Consider the following 19,880-nt stretch of genomic DNA (forward strand, 5'->3'; position numbering starts at 1 on the left):
AGTGATCCATTTGATCCATTGATCCATTTTGAGTTAATTTTTGTATGTGGTGTGAGGTAGGGTCCAACTTCACTCTTTTGCATATGGAAATCAAGTTTTCCCAGCACCATTTGTAAAAGAGGTTATTCTTTCCCCATTGATGGTCTTGGCACTCTTGTCAAAAATTGATTGACCATAAATATAAGAGTTTATTTCTGGACTCTCAATTTTATTTCATTGATCAATCTGTTTGTCCTTATGCCAGTACCACACAGTATCGATTACTGTACATCATAGTAACTACTGAAATCAGGAAGTGTGAGTCTTCCAACTTTGTTTTCCTTTTTCAAGATTGTTTTGGCTATTTTGCGTCTCTAAAATTTCCACATGAATTTAGCTCTCATTTATGCAAAAAAGGGAAGTTGGGATTTTGATAGGTATTGCATTGAATCTGTAGGTTAATTTGGGGAGTATTGCCATCTGAATAATATTAAGTCTTCCAAACTATTAGCATGGTATGTCTTTCCACTTATTTAGCTCTTCCTTAATTTTTTCACCAATACTTTGTAGTTGTCAGCATATAGATCATAAAAGTCTTGCATTTCTTTTGTTAAATGTATACCTAAGTATTTATTCTTTTTGGTGCTATTGTAAACAGCTTTTTTAAAAAAAAATTCTGATTTTGGAGTGTTTATTACTGGTATAAAATACAGTTGATTGTAATATATTGACCTTGTATTCTGCCACATTGCTGAACTCGTTTATTAGTTCCAGTTGTGTTTTAGTAGATTTCTTAGGATTCCTGTGTACAGGATGATGTAATCTACCAGCAGATTTTTACTTCCTCCTTTCTAATCTTGATGCCTTTTTTTCTTTCTCTTACCTAGTGGCCCTTACTAGAGCCTCCAGTACATGTTAAATAGAAGTGATGAGAACAGACATCCTTAACTTGTTCCTGATCTTTGAGGGAATGTTTTCAGGCTTTCACCATGTGGTATGATGCTAGCTGTGGATTTAAAAAGAAATAAATTTCCTTAATCGGATTGAGGAAATTCCCTTATGTTTCTAGTTTGTTGAGTGCTTTCATTATGAAATAATATTGATTTTTGTCAAATGCCTTTTATGCATTTATTGAAATAATCTGATGCTTTTTGTCCTTTATTTTATTAATGTGATGCATATATTAGTTGATTTTTGTATGTTAAGCTAATCTCCATTTGCAGGACAAATCCCACTTGTGCATAGTATATCATTCTTTTAAAATATTGCTGGATTTAGTTTGTTAGTATTTTGTTGAGGGTTTTGCATCTATATTTATAAGAGATCTTGTTCTACAAGTTTCTCTTTTCCTTGTGATATCTTTGTCTGGTTTTGGCATTAAGGTAACATTGGCTTCATAGAATGAGTTGGAAAGTGTTTCCGTCTCTTCTAAGTTTTAAGAGTTTGTAAAGAATTTTGTATTAATTCCTTTTGGAATATTTAATAGAATTCACCAGTGAATCCCTCTGGGCTTGGGCTGTTCTTTTTGGGAAGTGTTAATATTACATATTTGATGTCTTTACTTGTTATAGGTCTATTCAGATTTTCTATATCTTCCCAAGTCAGTCTTGGAGATGTGCATCTTTCTAGAAATTTGTTCATTTCATCCAAGTTATCTAATTTGTTGGCATACAGTATTCTCCTATACTGTATATATACAGTATAGTATTCTCCTATAATCCCTTTTACTTCTGTAAGTTGGTAGTGATGTCTTCTCTTTCATTCCCGATTTAATAACTTGAACCTTCTCCCTTTTTTTCTTGATCAGTCTAACTAAAGGTTTGTCAATTTGGTTGATCTTATTAAAGAGCCAACTTTGGTTTTGTTGATTTTCATATTGTTTTTCTATCCTTTCTTTCATTCATTTCCATTCTAATTTTTATTTGCTTTATTCTGCTTGATTAGGATGTAGTTTGTTATTCTTTTTCTAGGATGTCATTTTTATGTAATCTGAGAAAAGAGAACAATAACATCTGCTTCAAAGTGTTCTAGTGATTTAAAAAAATGTGTGCCTGGTAGGTAGCAGGTATTCAATAAATGTTAGCTCCTTTCTTTATTTATTCACTCTGGTAGTTTTAGGCCCATATATTCAGCCTGTTGATACCAATTTGAATTTTGATATTGTTATCAGGGCACTAGTCATGCTGCTCAGCTGTGTATCTCTGCAAATTCAATAAAAAATGATTCCAATGCCTACATCTGTGGATAAAAACAGTGGAGCAGAGCAAAAGCTGATAGCATGCCACTGCAAGCCTTTTCCAGATGGACAACTATCTATTAGTCAATGTTCTTTGGGCACAGTGGTTTAGCAATAAGTCCACTCGGCTGTCCACATTTGCCCTTGCCAAATGCCCTGCTAAAGCTGTGTTGTCTGTGGCACTTCCAGTTACCTCATCCTTATGGCTGCTGGCTTCACTCATCTGTCATCTGTTCTTCTTCAGAGGTATGGTAGAATGAATTATTGGCCCTAATTTTTCACCCCTCCCTGTGTCCACACCCTTGGCATAGTATCCTTATGAGTGGAGTATATGTTTCACCCTTGACTTTGAAATTGGCCATATGATTTGCTTTGACTAGTGGCATGTGGATGACAGCCATAGCGTGCTAGTTCCAAGCCCTAAGCCTTAAGAGATTTCACCTGTTTCTGTTTACTGTCTTGTACCCCTGCCATCACCCTGAGAAGAACATACTTCTAGTCCTCTGGTACAAAGAAGGATAAGAAATACGTGTAACCAAACTAGGTCCACGATTCTGCAGCACAATACTAGCCTATGTAGTTCACCCATGGATCCCTGAAAGTAAATTGTAATTGTTTCAAGCCAAAGAGCTTTGGACTAATAGGTTACACAACTTTATTAGAGCAATAGCTGACCAATATACTAGGAAAGACCCATTTGAAGGCTGTGCATGTGAGATTTCAGTGGGTATGAGAAGGAGCGATGGAACCACCTTAAAGGTGAGACTCTGCTCTGAACTAGTGGGAAGAACTTTGGGGTAAGGATGGCTTAGGAGGTGTCTAATCCTGGCCCAGAAATCTTGGAGCAGCTCTCACCTCTCTCTATCTGTAATATAAAGGCCTCCCACCAGCACAGTGGTCCTCTGCCATTTTTCTGGGTGTGGGGCATATCTGGTGGACAATGACAGTATGTAAGATGCATTTCCTCCACAAGACGCAGATTTTAACAAAACTCTAGAAGAGTATTTTGGAGAATGAAGTCACTACAATAATTGACAACCACCACCACAACTGCAGCAGAGTGCTCACACAGGGCTACGGCTTAGATCCTAAGTGCTGTGGGTGACGTGAAAATCCAGTATCTCTACAGGTTTTTCCAACTCTTTATTTTCCATTCAAGAAGGGAGTGGGGTGAGATTGCTATTATCCACCAGCAGAGACTGATTCCCTGGGATGCGAGTGAAACTTCAAATTCACGCCCCTCACTCACAGGCCACTGTCAAGACCATGGGAGGGACCTTAGATGTGCCTATGTGATTCTACATTTCTTACTGAATTTGCAAAGGTAAGAAGTTTTAAATACAACTGGAAGACCCCAGTGTCACTGTCCGTTCTCTCTTCTGCTCTGTCAAACTTCTCTTTCTGTCAGGTGGCATTAGAATGGCCAAAGGCTTTTCTGGTATCTGCTAAGGGGGTTTGAGTTGGGATGTATTTAGTTTAGGTTTAGTGGGATATATTTCTGTGGTTTGCATCACTCTCAAGGATAAGTCATTGCTGGCCATGTTGGTATAGAAATGGCTTCCAAAAATATTCTCACTGCCCACTCTGCAAACTCTCTCAGCATCGTGACATGAATGTGCCCATTGGCACCCAGCTCCAGAAGTAGGTGGGTAATGCAGTAAAAACAAGCCTTGAAATGTACAGAACCTGCAGCGTTCTGTGGGATTATCTTCTGGCTATTAGGCATATAAAATCGTAAGTGATAGCTTCAGCTCCCATGAATGCCTAGTCAAAACAGAAGTTCATTTATAGAGGAACATATTAAATAAGGCAGAACATAAAATCATATTTGTACTATAGGTCCTTTTTTTCATTTTTGAAGGGAATAATGTAAAATAGAATTGAGTAGGATGCTATGCTGCAGGTACAGGCCTATTGCAGTTTTCCAAAGCACAAATACAACTGCAATAGCTCATATATGAAAAAACTTGATAAAAGTTCTCCTAAATTTGACAACAATCCCTAAATGCACATGATGTTACCAATAATGAGAGGCAAGGTTTAAAAAAAAGCTTTTCTAAACTCTCAATAATTGAAAACAAGGCAACCAGCTGACCTGGAGGAAATAATTAATTTCTATCTACTCTCTAAATAATATCTAAAATACTACCAAATCATTTTCATATGGAAACATTAATCAAAGAGTATACAACCAAAACCTGTAAGAAAAAAAGCATTATAGAGGCATGTCAGGCAATGAAATTTTTTTAAAATATATAATTTTTCTGAGTTTTGCAACCTATACGAATTTGTCATCATTCTGTGATTTATAATTGTCATTGATATTTGTCATCAAATTTGTAATCGTCTATAATTTCTTTTGTCATTCTAAATAAATATTCATTTTGCACCTAATTTGGGATACAATTTTGTATTTTTTTTTTAAATGTGCTCCCCAAATTGTGTAGGTTTCAGAGCCCAGGAAATTTTCTTCTGCCCCTGCCTGACAGAAGTTACACCCCAAATACATATGAGTGCTGTGGCCACTCAGGAACTCACGTGTCTCTTGAAAAGCCCTGCTCCCCACCGAAGGGGCAGGGCCACCCAACCCCCAACAAGAGCTGATATGTGGGAGCACCAGTCCTAAGTTGCCAGGTTTTTACTTTTCCAAAACAAGCTAACAATATGGATTTTTATGTGCATTCTCCTGAGTTTGAAAAGTTATTACATACATATTGTGTGGGCTGCCATTGTGCACCCTCTCTTCAGATTACTCTGCTCTAAGTTACTTGGTAAAAATTAACTGACTTGTAAGCACCAGAACTTTATTGCTGATAGTAAGAAAATTCTGCAGCAGAGACAGGCCTCAGAGTTGTTAGGGTCTTGTTGGTTTGGTGCTCCAGTGTCTCCTTCCAGCAGGCTTTCCGCTACCTGGCGTTAGTGCAGACAAGGAAAGACCCTGAACAGTAGTGTCCAAGATGTGCTCACAGGCCCTGGCAGGTCAGGGGGCTCAGAGGAGCGAGGGCAGCAGAGGCCACAGCCACTAGAGCCAGGATGGTGTCCTCTGTGGCCCTGAAGGACGGGAGTCTGTGGAAGGACATGGGGGTTGCAAGAGTTAATGTGATAATGTTTGTTGATTATTTTAAGCTACATGGAGGAAAAATATATTATAAATAGCAAGGGCCATAACAGATTCAAAGGGTAAGTGTATTGATAGCCTTTTTCCTCTTCCTAAGATTTCTGATGTTTCAAAACAAGATTATTTCGGGAGTGCATCTATTTTAATTCAAAAGATTCTTCTTTAAACACGTTCCATGGCGAGAGAATCTGTCTCCTTCTTGTTCTCCCCTGGCTTTTTCCACGGAAAGGCAGAGCTCTGGTTTCACACACCTCGTGCCGGCCTCAGGCCTTTCAAAACCTTTCTGGGCGCCACCAGGCCACTGTGCACGTTAGTAAAGGCCCGGCTTTGGGTCGGGCTTGACATTTTAATCCCCCAGAATCCTCCTTGTTTACCACTTGACAGTAGGCTTTACTTTGAATGAGGTGCTCCGTAACTTCCAGCTCCTGAAGCTGGACAGAGGCACACAGACACAGATACACACACACACACACACACACACACATACACACACACACACACACAGAGCAAGAATGTACCCAGATATAGGAAGGCTGGGCTACCTTCCTCCTTCTCTCTCTCCCTCCTTGCAGCATAACACATCAGCCCAGGAGATGCTAGGGGCTAGTGCAGAGCAGAAGCTTGATCTGAATGCAAGTACTGGTCAATAAAGGGCATTTAGGCTTTTCTGAAGAAGTCTTGGGATCCCGGCCACGGCCGGTCCTGGGCTTTGACAAGCAGGTATTTCTTCACCCACACGACATAATTTCCCCTGATCCACAGCCCCAGCCTTCAGAGCCAGATGCTGAAGTCAGGCAGGCAGCTCAGATTCCTGCGGCTCCTGTTGCTCTCACTGGGATTAGCACAGGGAACTGCCGGCCGGAGCACGGGGCTAGCATGGCCTTCTCCTGTTCCAGCCTGGCTGCAGTTATGTCTTTGCAAGCACTTATTTTTTAAAAGCTACTTTTAAAAGATATCTTGCAGACGTGTCTTCCTCATGATCTCTCTCTCCCTCCCTCTCCCCTGTCCCATTTCTCCTCCTTCTTCATGCTGCCCTCCCATAGTCTTCACATTTGAGGCAGCCTGCTTAGATTCTGATTGCCACTGAGACTTGAAATTGCGTAAATGGTTCCAATAGAGGAAATAAAAATATTGCCACCATCTTGGAGTTCTGCTTAGAACACCAAGCCCAGTCTGCAAAGGGGAGGGCAACAAGTTTCACTGCTTCCAGGGTGGCAAAGAAGTCCCCATTTAATAGGGAGAGGAGGAGGCCGGGCGCGGTGGCTCACGCCTGTAATCCCAGCACTTTGGGAAGCCGAGGCGGGCGGATCACGAGGTCAGGAGATCGAGACCATCCTGGCTAACACGGTGAAACCCCGTCTCTACTAAAAAATACAAAAAATTAGCCGGGCGTGGTGGCGGGCGCCTGTAGTCCCAGCTACTCGGGAGGCTGAGGCAGGAGAATGGCGTGAACCCGGGAGGCGGAGCTTGCAGTGAGCCGAGATCGCGCCACTGCACTCCAGCCTGGGCGACAGAGCGAGACTCTGTCTCAAAAAAAAAAAAAAAAAAAAATAGGGAGAGGAGGAGAATTTTTCTCTCTCAATGTGAACTGTTATTTAATGAAGATGAATTAAGATTTAATAGTGTTAGTGCAATTGAATTATAAGTTTGATTAAAGTGGGTGATCAGTTAGCAAAAACACCAGCCTGGGAGACTAGTTGTTTATGTGCTTGGCAAACACAAATTGATGATTCCCTTTTCATCCAGATCTGGGTGACTTTGACAAGGCCTTGGTTATTCGTTTGTCCTGACAGCATGGCTGTGAGATTTTACCAATAACCATGGAGTACGTGCAAGTGGGCTGAAGAAGGATAAAGGCCACATTTTGTATGAAAAAAGAATCAATTAAATATGGAGGCATGACAGAGGGCAGGATTCTCAAATGTTATAAATAAACTCCTTGTTGTGAAGTCAATCTATAGACTTCTTAAATAGAAATATTCATACGGTAGCTTAAAAATTCCTTGGATATTTATGGGTAAAATGCTATAATGTCTAGGATTTGCCTAAAATACTCTGGGTGAAACAGAAAGTGTCTATATGCGTGTGTTAGGGAAGAAACAGATAAACAGATTAAACAAGATTGCCAAAGTGTTTAGAATTATTGAAGTTGGGTGATGGGAATATGGGGGTTCGTTGCACTATTTTTTCTACTTTGGGGTCTGTTGGAAATTTTCTATGCTGTAAATCTTCCCTACAGATCTAAAAAATCCCCTGGAGACAATTAGGTAACTTATATAAAGTGAAAGAAAAACAGAGAGATTCAAAATGTAAAACTATAAGGTATAGAAGAAAACATGAAGGCCCTAGTAGATAGATGGACAAAGTATAGGAGCAAACAACTAGCAAAAAAGAAAAAAATTGTGTCTAATAAAATTTGAAAACCTGTTTAACCTCACTAAAAAATTAAAGAAATGTAAATGATGGCAGTTGGATGCACTTTCCTTTCCCATGTGATGAGCAAAAGTTAAAGGAGTAAGAGTTCTTAATTTCAGTGAGCGTCAGTGCCCAGCCTGCCCTAATCAGCTGCTGAGAGTGCATACTGGGACAACTTTTTGGAAGGCAAATTGGAAATGTGATTTCAACAACTTTAGATTTTTTTCCTAACCATCGAGCCAGTAATTTCACTTCTAGAAATTTCACCTACGGAAACAAGTAAAGATATGCTTAGTAATTTGTGATTTACATATAGGAATGACTGTGCTAGCATTATTTAGAGGACTAAAAGCAATAGGATATCACCCAAATGCTCAACAATCAGAAGCTACTTAGATAATTTTCAGATAATTAATTTGTGCATTTATTAAACAGTCACTGATCAAGATCGCTTTACATACCAGATACAGGGGACACAAAGATGAATAAGACATAGCCCCTATCCTCAAGGAGCTGGCAGGGCAGTGGACAGGTGACAAAGGTCATTTATACGATGGAGTATACTGCAGGTGTTAAAAACAGAAGTTGCAAAGGATGCTTTTGCTTTAAGGTAAACACGGGATAAAAATTTTATATGATGCCTTATGTAAACATTATTACATAAAATATAAAGATTGATAAGCAATATACAAAATATTAACAGATTTATCTTGGAGTGCTGAAATAATAGGTTATTCTTTTTTCCTGAAACTTTCCTTTAACTTGCAGAATTTTCTCTCGTCAAAAGATTTAATTTTATAGCTAGAAAAAAGACTATATAAAAGAGAAGAATGCTACATTTAATGAATGTTTATTATATTCCATGTACATTTCTGGGTACTACACACAGACACACAAACACACAGGCACACACACATGCACATATATAATAAAAACACGCTACACACAGTCTCATTTATCTTACAACATTTTGTGGTAGGGTTTATTTTTAATTTTTAAAAATGTTCAACTTTTAATTTTTATAATTAATGACTTTTATATTCACATGGTTCTAAAATCAAAACGATACAAAATGGCATATAGTGAAAAATCTAATTTCCAGACCCGCCCTAAACCACTACATTTTGCTACCAACAACTCCCAGCCACACACCAGGGGTAATCCCTTTTATTAAGTTCTTGTGTATTGTTTATGTAAAATAAGCAATTAAAAATACTTTTATATTCTCCCTTTCTTATACAAAAGGTAGCATGTTATACATACTGTTTCCCATCTTTCTTTTCTCACTAAAATAAAGTCTGCCTCTTATAATCATGAGGATTAAGAAACATGCTCATTTTTAATGCCTGCATAGCATTCCACTGCATGCGAGTGTTGTAATCTGGCTTATTAGTCCCTAGTTCTGCTGCAAAAGAAGTTTGTAGCTTGAGCAGACACAGTTTTTGTCCTTTAATCTTTATGGCTCTAAAAGGGTAAGATCTGGTTCAAATATGAAGTTTGCATTTTTCCCCCCATTAGTTTGAATGGTTTCTTATAGAATAAGGTCTGGTTCAAAGGAATTACTTTTAATAGTCCCATTTTGTAAATGAGGCATAGAAGTTTCAGAGAAACTCAGTGAATTGGTTAATGTTACACAGCAGGTAAATGATAGTTCTAGACCTCAACCCCAAAAGCCAGTTAGGGTCAGAGCCCATGCTTTTCCCAGTCAGAGCTGTACTGAAGGGGCAGGGCGGGTTGTGTGACAATGTTGGCAAGGGACCAGGTGGGAGTTCTAGGATGTCAGCTGTATTAGTTTGAAAACCACATGGCAACAGTGTCCTCATTCCCTAGATTAAATGCTGAAAGAGGCCCTGAGAAAGTGCTTACACAAAAGGGATGATGAGCTGGGTGTCTAAAAGGAGAGCACACATTTCTAACCCTTCTCAGGCACATTCAGCAAGAGAGGTCAGGGGCTTGCAAGGAAGAGCCACCTTGCTTCCCGGCACTCTCCAGTGAAATGAATGGGGTCTTACCCATAGGGTAGGGTCAAATAAAATGCAGTACACCCAGTTATATTTAACTATATATAACTTGGATAAACAATGCAAAATTTTTAAGTATATCCCATGTGATAATTTTATTTGCTAAATCTGGCAACCCTACCATAGAGGCTCAGCTCAGACACTCTTGCCAGCATCCATTCTTGCTTAGCAGCTATTTGCTCATCATAGGTAAAAATATTTAGGGGAGGCAGGTTGGGGATATTCTGCCATGCCTTCAGACCACTTCCACTGTATGGCTGTTGGTAAGTCACCTGGTTGTAACAATAACATAATTTCCATGTAAGTATTATTTATTTGTTCATCTATATATTAAACTATCTCCAAATAATTTTTAGAATACAGAAGTAAAATATGTTCATTGTAAGAAAAAAAGATATAAATAGTGTGGATACATATATGTACACACAAGTATTTGTCAAAACGTTTAATGTTATTTGGATCTGATAGAAGAAAATACTAAAGTGCAATTGATAGAAAAACAACTCTAGATAAATGTTTTTTCATAACAAATCAGTTTCTTTAAAAAAACTATAAACTTAAAAAAATGAAAATAGTAAAAGCAAGGTAACTATAAAGCACATGGTAAATGTGCTTTATAATATAAATATCACTGGAGAAATTATTCTATGTAAATATCTACAATCACAACATAAAATTACCAAGTTCTAGTTACAAGATAGAATTATCACATTAAATTTTAAAACTCATTATACCTCAATTAAACAAGGAAAAATCAATACATATTCTGCCTGCAAGAGCTACATTGAAGTCAAAGGACATGAAAAGGTAAAAAATAAAAGAATGGAAAAAGATATTTGCCAGGTAAAATAACCATAACCAAGCTGGTATAGCTACATTAATATTTATGTTTTTTAAAGATGAAAATAATCAAGATATAATGGTAAAATCTTCAATTTACTAGAAAGAGATAATCATTATAAACATTAATATACCTAATAATGTAGTCTCAAAATATATAAAGTGAAATTTGACGGACCAACAAGGATAAATTGAAAAAGACACAACACACTGGGAAATTTTTGACATCCCTCTCTCAGTAGTTAGTAGCTCAAGTCAACACATGTTTTTAACCATATTTGAATAGTATGATAAACTTGATTCAGTGAACATATACATGAGACTCCTATAGCAAGAAATTGGGGCATATACATTCTTCTCAAGCACACAAGAATCAAGTATAAAAACTAACCAAAAAATAGTTCATTAATTAGGTCTCCATACATTTCAAAGAATCAATGATATAGAGACCACATATTTGATCCCAATGCAATAAAATGAGAAATAAACAAACAAAATAATTATAAAACTCCATACATTTTGAAATTTAAAAACACACTTCTAAATAACTCATGGGTCAAAAAAGAATTCAAAGTGGACTTTTAAAATACTTAGAGTAAGGGAGTACTTCCAGGTCTGAAAAATAATGGCAGCTGCCTGAACCTGTTTAGTTTTATATCTCATCTCCAAAATCAGTGATTTGAGAAGGCAAGCAAATAAAGCCACCCATGATCCACTCCTTCACATTACCAGGAGACAGAGACTACTGAAAACTTTAAGTTAAAAAACAAGCACCACGTTCCAACAGAGCTCTTGCTGCTGCTGAACATCTGTAGGGTAAAGTGTAAAGAAGAGAAGACAAGAGAATCTATGAAAAGGGAAAAAGGGAGAAGAGGGCATAGACAAAACGCTACAAAACCACTGCCAGAAAAAAGTTTGACAATAAGTGCAAAATACTGAACACAGATCTGGAACATAGTAGTTCATAGCATCAGCCAAGGGAAAGGGGCTTAAAAATGATCAGGACTGGAATTGGCAGCTTCAGAGAAGCAGAGCTTGTAAAAGTTAATTAGATAATCAGATAAATAGAGATTAATAATGTCTTCTGTAGTTGTGACAATGAGGGAAAAGCTTAAGTTAGAGAAGAAAAATACTGATCCTGCAGAGATAAAAAATGAACAAGATATACCAAGATATTCAATTCCTCTCATCATCTGTAAAGAAACTGAACTTCACTAAACTGACAGAAGAGGGTACACTTAAATTTTGCACCTGTACACATAATACTTCAGGAAAAATAAAAATGGAAAATAAATCAAACCAATGCTGTGCAAGACTACTAGCAAATAAAAATTCTCCTCCTAACAAAACCCACTAAGTAGAAGAAGCTAATAACAAAATGTTTCCTTCTGAATTAAATACACTTTAAAAGCCATCTGAAGATTCCAAAATGCTCTAATCAGAAATTCAAAAACTAAAAACAGAAAATGATAAAATGTGAGAAGAAAATGTAATAAGAGTTGATTAAACTCAGGAAAGTAATGGAAGAAAAAGGCAATAGAATTTTATAAATCAAGAATAATTACTAGGTGTGCAAGAAGAAATACATTTGAATGAAAATTTTTTTAAAAACTGAAGGGCAGAAAAAGACCCAAAATAATAAAAATGAAATAATGAAATCAGTAAAATCGTTTTGAAAAAAAGTGATCAAAATGGAAGATGGTCAAAGAAAGTTCAGTCTGCATGTAATTGGAGTCCCTGGAAAAAGAAAAACAAAGCATAGGGGCAAAGCAAAAACTTAAAACTGTTTCCAAGAAAATTGTCCTGACATAAAAGAAAATTAAATAATTGAAAGGGCCCATCATATTGTTGAGAACTGTGAAGGGCCTTATATTTTATTCTACTTATAAACTAACAAATTAGCTTGTCACGGTTGTATGGATATCAGCAGAAAAGGAGAGACTCCTAAGTCAGAGAGAAAATAAAATATATTACTCACAACAATAGAAGTAAACAAGTATTGTCATTTTTACACTTCTTTCCCCAAGCCCCAGTGTTCACAGAGCAATGTAAAGAGGGCCAGAGGACATTAGCACAATGTTATAGGAGAGAATCCTACACTTAGGGAACCCAATCTTTTAAAATGGGTAGGAAGCATTTCTTCCCCTTGCTCCATTATATTACACAGTAAGCTTGTCTTCCCTTGGTTTTGGACAAGACACTATCTCTATATTCTGAGGCTGTTTGCTATACAAACTCCCTTGAAAAGACAGACTGAATAATAATAAGTGCCTCACTCACAATCTGATGGAACCATGAACAATCCATGCAGAATTGTCTGCCAGCACACATACTTGGAAACTTACTCCAGAATGATAAAATCTCAAACCTGAGACATGTATTAGTAAAACTACTAGACTTTAAAGACCAAAAAAAAAAAAAAAGTCCTCATGGCTTCCAAGCAAAACTATCAAATTATTCAAATACATGCAAAAAATTTAAGCTTCATGTATCCCTAAGAACAACATACAAAGGAAGGCAGAAACAGAATGACATTATTTGGAAAGAAGATTAATGCAGATATAATCAATTAAGATGAGGTTATACTGGGGTAGGGTGGGCCCTTAACCCAATATGACAGGTGTCATTATAGTAAAAGGAGAGGCGCAGAGACACAGACACAGGGAGTGGGGGAGAACGCCATGTGCCAGTGGAGGCAGAGACTGAAGGGCGCAGCTTCAAACCAAGGAACATCAAGGATTGCTAGCAAAGCACCAGAAGCTAGAAGGAGGTAAGGAAGGATTCACTCCTACAGATTTCAGAGGGATCCTGGCCTTGCCAAGACCTTGATCTCAGGCTTCTAGCCTGCAGAACAAATTCTGTTGCTTGAGGCCACCCAGATTGTGGTACTTTACAAAGCTCTAGGAAACGCATATAGATGGATACTTCCCTAACATAATAAACCATATAAAGCTCAAATCCAAAAGCCAGAATCTTATTCAATGGGGAAAAACTAGAGGCATTCCCGCTAAAGCAAAGATGCCCACTAACTTCAATATGATTTAACATTGTCCTTGAGGTCTTAGCCAATGTGATTAGATATGAGTAATATTTAAAGGCATAAGAATTAGAAAATAAGTAAAACTATGTTTATACATACTCACTCAAAGACTCAGCAATCACACTCCAGGACATTTATTACAGAAAAATAAAAACGTGTTTACATGAAAACCTACACATGTCATGCATTGCAGCTTTGTCTATAATAGCTGAAACCTGGAAACAGCCGAAATGTTCTTTAGCAGGTGAATGGTTAAACATACTGTGGTACATTTGTACCTCTTTATACTACTCAGCAAGAAAAACAAGCAGACCACTGATAACACTCAACAACTTAGATGAGACTCCAGGGCATTATGTTATGTGAAAATACCAATCTTAAAAGGTTGTATGATTGGTTCTTCTTATATAGTATTCTTGAAATGACAAAATTAAACATTGTTCTTTGGAAAGACTACCAAAATAGATAACATTTAGGCAAGCATGATCAAGAAAAAAGCAAGAAGCACAAGTAAACAATATTATTAATTAAAAAGAGAACAATTACAGACTCTGCAGATATTTAAAAAATAAGCATATACTATGAGCAACTTTATTCTTATTGATTTGAAAATTTAGACAAAACTGTCAATTTATTGGAAAATGGCACTCACCAATACTGACACAAGAAGAAACAGAAAATCAAAATTGTCTGATAATCATTGAAGTTCAGCTAATTCTAGTTGTCATGGTATTTATGTTCTATAAAGTTGCCGTAAACACTGAAATAGTGAATACTGAACAGAGAAGACAGAGGATTAGGTTCTTGTGAGCCTTTGGTCACAACATTCTTGTCAACTAAAACTCCATTTGTAGTATATACATTCATTCGTCATTGTCCTTTTTAAACAAGCTGGTCTCATCAACATTGAAAACCTGCTCTGCCAGATAATCATTTTCCCGTATAACACTTAGCAGGTGTTTTCAAATTTCTTCTGTAGGCTCTTGCTTGGCAGAACCTACCTTATCTGCAACTTTAACATTTTTTACACTGTGTTGTCTTTTGAAATGTATAATCCAATGGCAAGGGTTTAACATTTTCTTGACATAGGTGACATGACTATATTTTCTTTTCGTTTCAGCCTCACAACAATGCTGTAACTAAGCTTTTTAAAAAAATCCATTGTCGTCACATGAATCCACAAATTTAGCTGCTTTCCATCTTTTCTATAACTTCATCAAGCATTATAGATGTTACTTTAGCACTTTCTGGAGCAGCCTCACACACAGATCAACGAATTTCTTCTCCTTTTTTTTTTTGGATGTACTATATTGTTGATTTATTAACATTGAACTCACAGCCAACAACCTACAACTCATGCCTGAATGAAACTTATCTAACACATGTATTTTCTCTGTAAGGCACATAACACCTTTCTTGCACTTAGGAACACTAGACAGCAGTTTAACACCATGCTTAGTGGCCATTTTAAACAGCAAAATCAGCAATAAAAAGCCCCAAAATGTGAAAAATGTGGTACTAAATTGATTACAGAAAAGGTATTTGTTTATAGTATGACGGTTGAGACAAGAAGGTAGAGCATCACCTTGTTCAACTTCAGCTGGGAGTGTGTGTGTTGGGTAACTCAAATTTTTCACCACTTTGAACATGTTTACAAATTACCACAAAAGCACCACAAATATTGATTTGGGGATTACAAATGCATTTTAGCAAGTAGTCAAATTGGCAAATACAGAATTTGCAAATAATGGCAATTGACTGTAATTGAATCATAACTTAAAATCTATCAACTAAGAAAATCTAAAAACAAAAAGCAAAACTAAGCTCAGGTGATTTTATAGCAAGTCTATCAAGCTTTTCTGTAACATCAACTGTTCCAGAGAAAAGGGTGGGGAAAAGGGACTAATCCCCCAACTAATTTAATGAGACTGGTATCACCTCGATACTAAACAAGATAAGGACTGTAAAAGAAAGAAAAATCACAAGCCAGTAGCACTTAAGAAAATAGGTTGAAAATTTAAACAAAATACTAGAAATCTGAACCCAAAGGCGAGTAGGAAAAAATACAATATGATCAAGTTAGTTTTATCCCAGGGATGCATGACTGGCAATGTTCTAAAATTATTTATGAAATTCACTACACTCACAGGTTAAAGGGGTGAAAACATATAATCATCATGCGTATATTAAAAAATCCTACAAAAATCGTACAGAATATGTATGTATGTATGTTCAAAACACCTGTTGGAAGCATCATGAAATTTGGTGAAACATTAGAAGCAATACATTTAAAATTAGGAATGGAAAAGAATGCCCCATTCACCACTTTTATTTAACATTTTACAAGAGGTTGTGGCTCACTCAGGAAGACCAGCAAAAGAAAAGGTAATTGTAAAGGAAGAAAAGAAAATTACCATTTGAAACTTATATAATTATCTACATAAAAACATTATAATTAATATGATGGATGGTTGTTAGACACAAATGTACAAAAATTAGATGCACTCCTATTTACCAGCAATGAATAGTCAGAAAATGCAATTTAAAAAATACAAATTTCAGTGGGAACAACAACAAAAATGTAAGGTATAAAAGAATAAATCTAAGAACAAATGTTTGTGACCTTTCTGAAGAAATTATTAAATTTTATTCAAAAACATTGAAAGGTTCCTAAATAAATGGAATGATACATCACATTCATGGATAGGAAAACTCAATATCATAAATATAAATTATCCTCAAAGTATTCTATAAATCAGAATCTTTATGGGGTTAACTTTGGAATTTGCCAGCTTGATTGTAGAATTTACATGGAAGAACATTCATCCCAGATAATGGGATAAGAATGGGCCAAGAATAGTCAAGCTGATTTTGAGGAAGAATAAGTGGTGGCAACTAATCCTAGCACATAACAATAATTTTTAAAAAGTTACAGTAACAGAGACAATTTGCTCTTGGTGTGGGGCAGAGCAAATAGACTGATGGAGCAAACAGCTCAGAAAGAGTCAGACATATATGGGAAAGTTGCTTTGTGGTAGAGGTGACATTTTTGATCAATGGAAAAAGGAAAAGCTATTCAATTAATAATATGAAGTCAATTGTTATTTATATGGATATAAAGTGAAATTGAATTCCTGCTTGACAATATAACCAAAAACTATTCTAGGTCAATTTAAAACAAAAATTAAAAAACACATTCAATATTTTAGAAGGAGATATGGAGAAATTTTTCATGGCTTTAGGGTTGGGAAGGATTCCTGATGCAAAACACAATAAGCACAAAATCTAATAAGAAAGATTGGTGATTTCAATTCTATTACAATTGAAAACTTGTGATTGTCAAAAGATCCTACAAAGGTGAATTGATAAGCCAGAGAAGATATTTGTAATATATCCAACTAATAAAGGATTCAAATCCAGATTATATAAATAACCTCTACAAACCGAAAAGCAAAACATAATCCAAGAAAAAAAAGACAAAAGATATAAATAAGTAATTTACAAAAGAGCAAAGCAAGTGGTCAATGCATGTACAAAAAGATGCTCCACCATACCAGTAGTCAAATCATTCAATTATCACTTGTTGCCTAGTGGCTTAAAGAAACCACTATTTTACTCTTTTTCACTATTCTGTGGGTTAGAAATCTGGAAAGGGCTTAGTGGGGACAGCTTATCTCTGCTCTACATAATGTCTTCTGAATCTGCAGGGGCAATGTGGCTTCTTCTCATGTCTGGCACCTTAGATTGGATGGCTAGCAGCAGGGAGCCAGCTGGAATGGCTCAATGTAGGTTATTTGACCGGGGCTGCTGTTAGAGGTTTCGGCTATGCTCCTCAGTTCTCCATGTTGTCTCAGGGCCTCTCCTTCCCCATGTAACCTCTCCAAGTGGTCTCTCACTATGGTTTTCCCATGCGGTCTCTCAAGGCTTAGGCCCAGCTCCTGCCCTGTGTCATTTCTGCCATACTGTACTGGTTAAGGCAGATCACAGAGATCACCTAGGTTCAAGGAGAGGGGTTTAAATGAGAGCAAGAATTCTGGGAAGTGTGATTGCCTGGAGGCCACCAAAGCGACAGTCTACCAAAAATGCAAAATAAAATTGTGATTAGATAAAATTTCACACCATCAGGATGGCAAAAATTAAAAAGAATATCAAGAATTACTGAGTTACTTCACTTAGAATAATAGTCTCCAATCTTGTCCAGGTCACTGGAAATGCTGTTAATTCATTCCTTTTTATGGCTGCGTAGTATTCCATCATATACACACACACACACACACACACACACACACACACACACCACAATATCTTTATCCATTTGTCGATTGATGGGCATTTGGGTTGGTTCCATGATTTTGCAATCGTGAATTGTGCTGGTATAAACCTGTGTGTGCAAGTATCTTTTTTGAATAATGACTTCTTACCCAGTAGTGGGATTGCTGGATCAAATGGTAGTCCTACTTTTAGTTCTTTAAGGAATCTCCACACTGTTTTCCACAGTGACTGTTCTAGTTTACATTCCTCAGGAATGGAAAACAAAATATCATATGTTGTCACCGATATGTGGGAGTTAAGCTATGAGGACACAAATGTGTAAGAATAATACAACAGACTTTGGGGACTTGGGGGGACAAATGGGAGGGGGCGAGGGATAAAAGACTACAAATACAGTGCAGTGTACACTGCTCAGGTGATGGGTGCACAAAAATCTCACAAATTACCACTAAAGAACTTACTCATGTAACCAAACACCACCTGTACCCCAATAGCTAATGGAAAAAAAGAATAATGAACCCGTACAACTTAGAAGACATATAACCTAAGTTAAAATGGGCAAAATATCTTAATAGCGTTTCTCTAAAGAATATATGCAAATGGCCAAAAAGCACATGAAAAGATGCTCAACATCATTAGTCACTAGGGAAATTAAAATGAAAACCATGTGAACCATTTTATACCCTCTTGGATGGCTATAATAAAAAAAAAACCCAGATAACAAGTGTTGTTGTGGCCAGGGAGAGTTTGGAACCCTCATACACTGTTGGTGGGAATGTAAATGGTACAGCCACTTTGGAAAACAGTATGGGACTTTCTCAATAGGTTAAATATAATGTTACCATGTGGGCCAGAGATTCTTCTCCTAGGTATATACCCTAAATAATTTAAAACAGGTGTTCACACAAAATGTATACAAGGATGTTCATAGCAGTATTATTGATAGTGGCCTTAAAGTGGAAACAACCCCAAGTCCATCAATTGATGAATGTATAAATAAATGTGATATCTATAGAAAAAAGAATTATTGAGGATGTGGAGTCATTGGAACACTTATGCATCATTGCTGTAGGTATAAATTAGTTCAGTCACTTTGACAAGTTATTTTAAATTGAAGATATATGTACCCTATGACCCATCAAATTCTTCCTCTCAGCAATCAAGAAACTCTTATATATATACTGGGAGATTAGAAATGTTCACAGTAGCATACTTATAATAGCAAACACCTGGAAACAATCTGTGTGTCCATCAACAGAAAAATTGATAATGCACTATACATACTATAAAATGATAAAAGTTAATGAACTAGTTACACACATCAACAGGGATGACTCTCGTAAACATGATGTTGCGCAAAGACAGCAATCTATAGGATATTTATGTACAATATGATACCATGTACACGAACTTTAAAAACATGCAAATCAATGCTTTTTTTTTTTGCTAAGGGACACACGCATAGCAAAATTGATTCATGAGAATGATATACACAAAATCCAGGTTGTGGTTATGGGGGTGGAAGCAGACACTCAGGAAGTCATACAAAAATTGTACAAAAAGTACCCTAAGTAATTCAGTAGCTGGGTTGTGAAGTGTTTTTCAACAACGCGTTTCAAGTGTTAGACAATGCCCATCACCTCCTGCTATGACAGATGGGGACACTGGTGTACTTGTTCTTCTTCTCCTTCCCTTTCCTTCCAGAATGAAAAATTAGAGGCACCTCCCAGCTGTCTCATGGATACTCCATCCACCGTCCTCCACTAGCCTGCAGATTGCTGTCTCCTGGGCCAGGCAATGGAAGTAGAACACGGAGCATCTGAGGCTCAGATCGCCAAGTTACTCCCTGGGGGTCTTTAACACTCCTGCCTTCCAGGTGCTCAGGGTACACAGTCCAGTGACCCCTTGCAGGGACTGATATTTATCTTGCTCTTCTCGCTCCTCTTCAGTCATTGCATT

The sequence above is a fragment of the Pan troglodytes genome, chromosome 2 (assembly GCF_028858775.2).
Source record: "Pan troglodytes isolate AG18354 chromosome 2, NHGRI_mPanTro3-v2.0_pri, whole genome shotgun sequence".
NCBI classification, from domain to species: Eukaryota; Metazoa; Chordata; class Mammalia; order Primates; family Hominidae; genus Pan; species Pan troglodytes.